This window comes from Oxyura jamaicensis, chromosome Z (assembly GCF_011077185.1).
Source record: "Oxyura jamaicensis isolate SHBP4307 breed ruddy duck chromosome Z, BPBGC_Ojam_1.0, whole genome shotgun sequence".
NCBI classification, from domain to species: Eukaryota; Metazoa; Chordata; class Aves; order Anseriformes; family Anatidae; genus Oxyura; species Oxyura jamaicensis.
Genome location: NC_048926.1, coordinates 65,584,592 through 65,592,299, shown reverse-complemented (window position 1 = coordinate 65,592,299; position 7,708 = coordinate 65,584,592). Strand labels below are relative to the sequence as shown.

Here is a 7,708-nt window from a genome sequence, read left to right as displayed (position 1 = left end):
AAAATAAAAAATCTAAACAAGAAAAAATATTTTCCTGCTGTGGTCTGTGACTCACATCAAACGTTAATTGGGTTAAGCAAATACAAACAAACAAACAAACAAAAAAGTCATTTGTGAGGTTGGCAATGCTCAACACTGACTAAACTACAGTTTGACTTAGGAAATTTGACTGATAGATGATTTTACTCACATCTGAAGGAAAATGTCTCATCACTTGTGGTCATTCATTCAAAATCAGTGTTTTGCAATTGTTGGTGTTGGTGGTTTTTTCCCATGAGAGAGGTAGGTGTTTATCTACAGGTCTTTTCCAACTTCAGGCTTGGTTGGTGATTAATTCCAGGCCACTTAATGAGTCTGTGGTTTCAGTAGTTTCATAGCCAGCCTAGTATCCAAGGACAGTGCTGTTAATTAACACAATAGATTGTTTTGAAAAAAAAAAAAAAACAAGTTACAGTCAGAATGGCATGCTTTTGTTTAGTTTTACTCTGTTTTGCAGGACTGGTGAAAGCACTCATTAGAGGTTGAGAGCTTTTTTAAAGAAATGCTTGCTTGACAGTGTAAGATCATATGATGATGTTATTTCCTTGCAGGATCATAATTACTCAAATGAATTTTCATAGTTATTTATGGCAGTTTGTGTAAGCCTAGTAGCCAGTTTTACTAAGGTAGGCTTTGAGGGTCTGCACAGCACAGAACATGAATTAACATTTTTTTTTTTTTCACAGTGTTGTAGACACCAGAGTATGTAATTTATCTGATATTTAGTGACTTTCATAAAGTAAACCAACAGGCAGCTTTGGACTCAAATTTTTGCAATAATATATATTGTGTGTTTTAAATTTTCAGGGTGGTTTGCAAAGCTCCACAAGTAAGTGCATTGCTACACTCTCTTGGAAAGTCATCTTTTTAAAGAGCGCTCTCAGGGCCAAATGTTTTAAACAACTTCTATGGTTACTGTAATTTTGTATCTAGGTCAAAAATTAAGCAAGATACTGTTTTCTTGGGTTGCTGTAATACCATGTATAAGGAGACCAAAATGGTCTCAGCAATATAGACCAAGATGGGGAGTGAAGTTTGTTGTTTCCACACCATTCCACCTCAGACAAGGCCAAAGTAAAATGAAAGCAGCAGCAGTGGGGTACTGGATTTTGAAATGCTGCTGGGTGGTAGGTGCACAGTCTGTTGCTTACATCTAAATTTAACCATCATGAAAATGGAATGTGGGTGTAAACATCTTTACTGTTCTCTGGTCTACAGGCTTTTTAACTTGTATATTTAATGTGGCAGTCTCTCACTGTTGCTAGGCGATTGACAGAGGCAACAGCCAAAAGACACTCTACATTATGGCTTATTCACTGTGTAATAATTCGTGAAGGGGCCAGGCTGTATCTTAACAATGTTGTCACTGTTTCAATCACACACAGGTTGTTTACAGTTGTTTTATGAAGAGCAAATGAAGCCAGACCACAAAAAATCATAATGACTCTAATGAATTTGCACACAATTGATAATGGACTAATGAAATACCTCTCACAAAATCAGCTGTGCTGTTTCTGGCCTCTCAGCCCTGCTCCTCAAGATAATCTGTGCAGGGATTTCCACAGGAAAGCTTGGAACATGAGACTCTGCTTCCAGTTAGATTGGAGTGCAGCTCTGGACACTGAAGTGTAGGCCTAATAAAGATGCTGGTTTTGTAATACATGTCGGTTTCCCCACTGTCAGTCACTGCTAACTCCTCAGGGATCTGCAGGTAGTAATTACTTGTTTCTCTCCCTCCCACTAGAGATAATGACTTAACCATGTTTGTTACTGACACCCCCTTATGCTCTGGTACCACCAATCACCTTTCTGTTTCAAGTGCTTTAATTATCATGGTTAAATTAACTCAGAATAATTATTCATGTTCTGCATTAAGCTTGAAATTTACTTCTGCTTTGTATGTGAATTAGGAAAATGTGTTTGGATGCATTTCTGGCTTTCACTTTTATATCTGTTGGCTAATGTAAGATTTCTAGTAGCTTTAGCTGTTACATGCTGGTTAATTTCCTATTTTCTTCTCTTATGGTTTATTTGTTTCAGCATAGATGGACTTGTAGGATTGCAGCATTACATAGTTCTGCTCCTTGGTGCCCTTTTCACAAAGGAGTTGTTGTCCAATGTCACATAGAATAAAAGAAAATTATATTGTGAGAGAGAACTCATCTCTGAATTTTAGTAACTCTATGTTGCAAAGCACCTTAGCACCTTTGCTGTTGTTGTTTGTTTGTTTTTAATAAAAAATGAAAGCTGTCAAGGGGAAAAAAAAAATGGTATCTGTACATTGTGTCCACAAAGTAGTGTGACTAGTCTCTTCTGTTCTTGGAGGTGAGCTGGTGTTTGCAGCCCATGCTGTGCCCTCAAACATGTTGTGTATGCCTTCCAGCCTCCCTGGTTTAACTGTTGGGAACAGTGGCTTCCTGAAACAAGCTTTGTTGTGCCACTCTTACACCTTTTTTCCTGCCTGCAGTCAGTGATTTTAACAGGCATGCATGTTGTTCTGTTGGGTTTCCTCATGATAATGGCAGTTAGAAATTTCTCATTTGTTTTCATGGGGTTCTTAAAATCAAAGAATCATAGAATCATTTAGGTTGGAAAAGACTTCTGACATCACCTCATCTAACCATCCATCTAACACTACACTACTAAGTCCACCATTATACCATATCCTTCAGTACTATTTCAACACATCTCTTGAAGAGCTCTGGGGGTGGGTACTCCACCACTTGCCTGGGCAGCAAGTTCCAATGCTTGACCACCCTCTCTTTGAAGAATTTTTTTCCTAATGTCCAACCTGAACCTTCCTTGGTGCAACTTGAGTCCACTTCCTTGTGCTCTAGCACTTCTTACCTAAAAGAGACAGACACTCTCTTCATTGTAACCTCCTTTCAGATAGCTGTAGAGAATGATGAGGTCACCCCACAACCTCTTCTCCGGACTAAAACATCCTGGTTCCCACAGCTGTTACATGTAAGACTTGTGTTCTAGGCCCTTCACTAGCTTCATATCCATTCTCTGGGGATGCTTCAGCACCTCAATATCCTTCTTGTAGTGACGGGCCCAAAACTGAACACTGAACACAGTACTCAAGGTGCAGTCTAGCCAGTGCTGACTACAGGGTGACAACAACCTCCCTAGTCCTGCTGGCCATGCTATTTTTGGCTGCAGGGTGCTGTCACCACATCCCTGGCACTGAGACATGACCCGCTGTTCTGCAGAACTATCAGCCTCTCTCTAGTCATGTTTATTGAGCTGGAGCTCTGTCTTCTACCACCCTTTCCTGCTAGTATGTTTGAGACACATGGGTGGTATGTGATGGTTTTTTTTTTTTTTTGTCAGCCTCAAAAGCTCTTTAAAATGTAATCTAAAACTCACAGCTTCTCAGTGTATGTTCACATTATTTCAAGTTTTTTTTTTTTATTATTATTATTTATTTTTTTTTAAAGCAAGAGAAACATTGTGTCAAGTAGCTGAAGTCACAATGCCTGTACAAACTGAACTTTGGGAAACGCTTACCAATTTAAAATTCTCAGTTGACAAACAATTCTGTGAGGTAGAATCACAGAATCATAGAATATCCCGAGTCGGAAGGGACCTATAAGGATCATCAAGTCCAACTCCTTGCACCGCACAGGTCTACCCAAAAGTTTAGACCATGTGACTAAGTGCACAGTCCAGTCCAATCTCTTCTTAAATTCAGACAGGCTTGGTGCAGTGACTACTTCACTGGGGAGCCAATTCCAGTATACAGCCACCCTCTCAGTGAGGAACCTCCTTCTGATGTCCAGTCTAAACTTCCCCTGCCTCAGCTTAATCCCGTTCCCGCGGGTCCTATCACTGGTGTTTATGGAGAATAGGTCAGCACCTGCCTCTCCACTCCCCCCTTGTGAGGAAGTTGTAGACTGCGATGAGGTCCCCCCTCAGCCTCCTCTTCTCCAGGCTGAACAGGCCCAGTGACCTCAGTCACGCCTCATATGTTTTCCTCTCCAGGCCCTTCACCATCTTTTGTAGCCCTCCTCTGGACACTCTCCAACACCTGAATGTCCTTTATGTACTGTGGTGCCCAGAACTGCACACAGTACTCAAGGTGAGGCCACACCAGCGCAGAGTAGAGTGGGACGATCACTTTCCTTGACCGACTAGCAATGCCATGCTTGATGCACCCAAGGATACACTTGGCCCTCCTGGCTGCCAGGACACACTGCTGGCTCATATTCAACTTGCTGTCTACCACGACCCCCAGATCCCTCTCTTCTAGGCTGCTCTCCAGTGTTTTGTCACCCAGTCTGTATGTATGGCCAGGGTTGTCTCGTCCCAGGTGCAGGACCCGGCACTTGCTTTTGTTAAACTTCATGTGGTTGGTGATCGCCCAGCTCTCCAACCTGTCCAGATCTCTCTACAAGGCCTTTCCACCCTCATCTGAGTCCACAGCGCCTCAAAGTTTGGTGTCGTCAGCAAATTTGCTCAAAACACCTTCTAGTCCTACATCCAAATCATTTATAAAAACATTGAAGAGGACTGGCCCTAAAATAGAGCCTTGAGGGGCCCCACTAGTGACCATCCGCCAGCCTGATGTGGCCCCGTTTACCACAACCCTTTGAGCCCTGCCCGTCAGCCAATTGCTCACCCATCGTATGATGTTTTTGTTAAGTTGTATGCTGGACGTTCTGTCCAGTAGGATCCTATGGGAAACTGTGTTGAAAGCCTTGCTGAAGTCCAAAAAGATCACATCAGCTGGTTTCCCTTGGTCAACTAGATGGGTGATCTTATCATAAAAGGATATCAAATTTGTTAGGCAGGACCTACCTCTCATGAATCCATGTTGGCTGGGACCAAAGACTGCATTGTCCCCCAGGTGTGCTTCAGTAACTTTAAGAATCATCTTCTCCATAATTTTACCAGGCACTGACGTGAGACTGGCAGGCCTGTAATTGCTAGGGTCTTCTTTCTTACCCTTGAAAACAAACACAGCATTTGAGAGCTTCCAGTATACTGGGACCTCTCCAGATTCCCAAGATCATTGAAAAATAATTGATACACGTCCTGCAATAACGTCAGGCAGCTCTTTAAACACCCTGAGATGAATCCCATCTGGACACATGGACTTGTATGGATCCAGCAGCAAATCCCACACATGTTCAGGGTCGGTTGGGAGTTTGTCATTCCCACTGTGATGGTCCTCCAGATCAGGGCACTCTGGGTCCCGAAGCCCATCATCAGCGTCGAAGACAGAGGAGAAGAAGGCATTAAATGTCTCTGCTTTGCCTGTGTCATTGTCTGTGAGGAGACCTTCCCCATCAAGCAGTGGACCTATGTTTTCTTTGGTTCTCCTTTTTCTGTTCATGTATCTAAAAAACATTTTCTATTGTCTCCCACAGACACAGGCAGCTTCAGCTCTAGTTGGGATTTGGCCACACAAATTTTCTCCCTACAAACATGAACGGCATCCCTGTATTCCTTCCTCGTCGCCTGACCTTCCTTCCAGCAGCCATACACTTTTTTTTTTTTTTTTTTTTTTTTTTTTTTCCTAAGCTCCAGTAGAAGATCCCTGGTCAGCCAGGCTGGCCTCCTGCCCTGCCTGCCTGACTTCCAATATTTTGGAACTGCCCGATCTTGTGCTTTTAGGAGGCAGTGCTTAAAGATTGACCAGCACTGATGGACACCAATGCTTCCAAAAGCAGTTTCCCATGGGGACCTTGCTGACTAGCTTCCTGAGCAGCCTGAAGTCTGCTTTCCCCATAGGCAGGGCTGAAGTTTTGGTGGCAGTTTTCCTTCTGTCACCATAAATTCTAAATTCAACCACTTTATGATCACTATGACTGAGATGGCTGCCAGTTGCCACGTCTCCCATAAGACCCTCTCTGTTCTCTAGCAAAGTATCTAGGAAGACACCTTTCCTAGTTGGCTCCCTTAGCACCTGCACCAAGAAGTTATCATCTAGGTGCTTTATGAACCTCTTGGACTTGCCCGTGTCAGCTGTGTGGTGATCCCAGTTGACATCTGGTAGGTTGAAGTTCCCCATAAGGACAAGGGGAGTTGATCTCCAGGCATCTCTCAGTTCTGCAAAAAATAATTCATTGGCGTTGTTGTCCTGGCCAGGCGGTCTGTAATAGACTCCCACAACGACATCCCCTTTATTTGTTCATCCCTTAATCCTTACCCAGAGGCTCTCAACTTTGCCATCTCCAATCTGAAGTTCCACACAGTCCAGCCCATGCTTCACATACATCACGAGCCCGCCACCTTGCCTACCCTGCCTGTCCCTCCTGAAGAGCCTGTAACCATCTATTGCAGCACACCAGCCACAGGATTCATCACATCAGGTTTCACTTATGCCAATGATGTCTTAGCTGTGGGACTGGGCCAAGACTTCTAGCTCATCCATTTTATTCCTAATATTCCGTGCGTTTGTGTAGAAGCACTTTAGTGAAACTCTGCTGATACAAAAACGGGCATGAATGTTATCAGTAATTAATAAACTCAGTGCTATAGTGTTCACATTTGCCCATCACAAACACTGTATTATCATTCAGGTCCATGAAACAATGCACCTTTGAAACAATCTATTATATTACTTCTTTGTGTTCCTGAAGAAAAATGCATATATAGACCCAGCTTGAAATTCTGATTTGATTAACATGCATTGTTATGTACACTGGAATTAATTAAACACTATTTTAACTTTGTGCACACCCTACAGTTTGAAACTGTAGTTTCCTCCTTTGACATTTATAATTCAAAAGAGTGTCATTCAAATTATATATATATGCATATACACATATACATGTAAGTATACTCGGAGAGGACGCCCTCTTGTTTAGGCTGCTGGTTAAAACCCATTCTGGTTCATCTGTTCAGCAGTCTGAGAGCTCCTCTGGACAGCTGAGGTAAGGTGAGGCATGTGATAAGAAGGAGGGTGTGCTCTTCCCACAAGTGAGGTTGGAGTTTTAGATGTTACTTACATCAGTCTAATGACTGTGGAAAATTAAGTGCCTCTGTTATGGTCCTGGCTCAGGATCCACAATATTATAGAATGAACTGAATACTTAAATACTTAAATGTTTGAGATCCATGTGGTAGAAACCCCTACATGGTTTCTACCACTACATGTCCACTACATGGAGTTCAGAATCACAGATCTTTTAGATTAACACGCATCTCCAGCATATCTTTCATTCAACTGTTTGTTTACACTTAAATGAAGATGAAAAAAGTGTTGCTTGTCCAGAAATGTTATTTCTTGTGCAAGTTGAATATCAATATTGTTTTTTTGATATTCTTTATGGCCAGATAATGAAAACAATGTTCTGATAAAAAATAATTTTCAGGCACATAACTAGCTGTCCTTACCCACCAGAAATAAATATGTTATGTGAGTGCAATGTTTTGTAATCCAGAAGAAGTGAAATACCTGATACCCCAGGTAGCCTGTCTAATTAACACAGCAAATGGTTAAGCACAGTAGGACTGGTCAGCAGTGTAAATCATTAATATAGGCAGAGTGTTCTAGCAATATTATTTAGCTAGAAGGGTAATTGAAGTTTTAAAAGTTCATAAAATCTTTTGCTCCTCTGTGTACTCTATTATAAACGTAATTGCTTTCATTGATTGCTAGTACTGTTACAAAACAAGTGGAGTGATGTTAATCAATCATTTCAGAGAAAAAGAAGAG

At 41.9% G+C, this 7,708-nt stretch overlaps 1 long non-coding RNA gene across 1 annotated transcript in view; it reads right to left on the bottom strand.

Annotated features, from left to right (window-relative positions):
- The window catches only part of LOC118156053, an 11,335-nt gene extending 5,641 nt beyond the window's left edge, over nucleotides 1–5,694 (bottom strand). Inside the window, exons 1-2 of the long non-coding RNA XR_004746128.1 lie at nucleotides 5,684–5,694; nucleotides 3,756–3,757 (exon numbers count right to left, since the gene is read on the bottom strand). This is a non-coding gene — a long non-coding RNA (uncharacterized LOC118156053). The remainder of the gene's footprint in view (nucleotides 1–3,755; nucleotides 3,758–5,683) is intronic.
- Nucleotides 5,695–7,708: the final 2,014 nt, after the last annotated feature.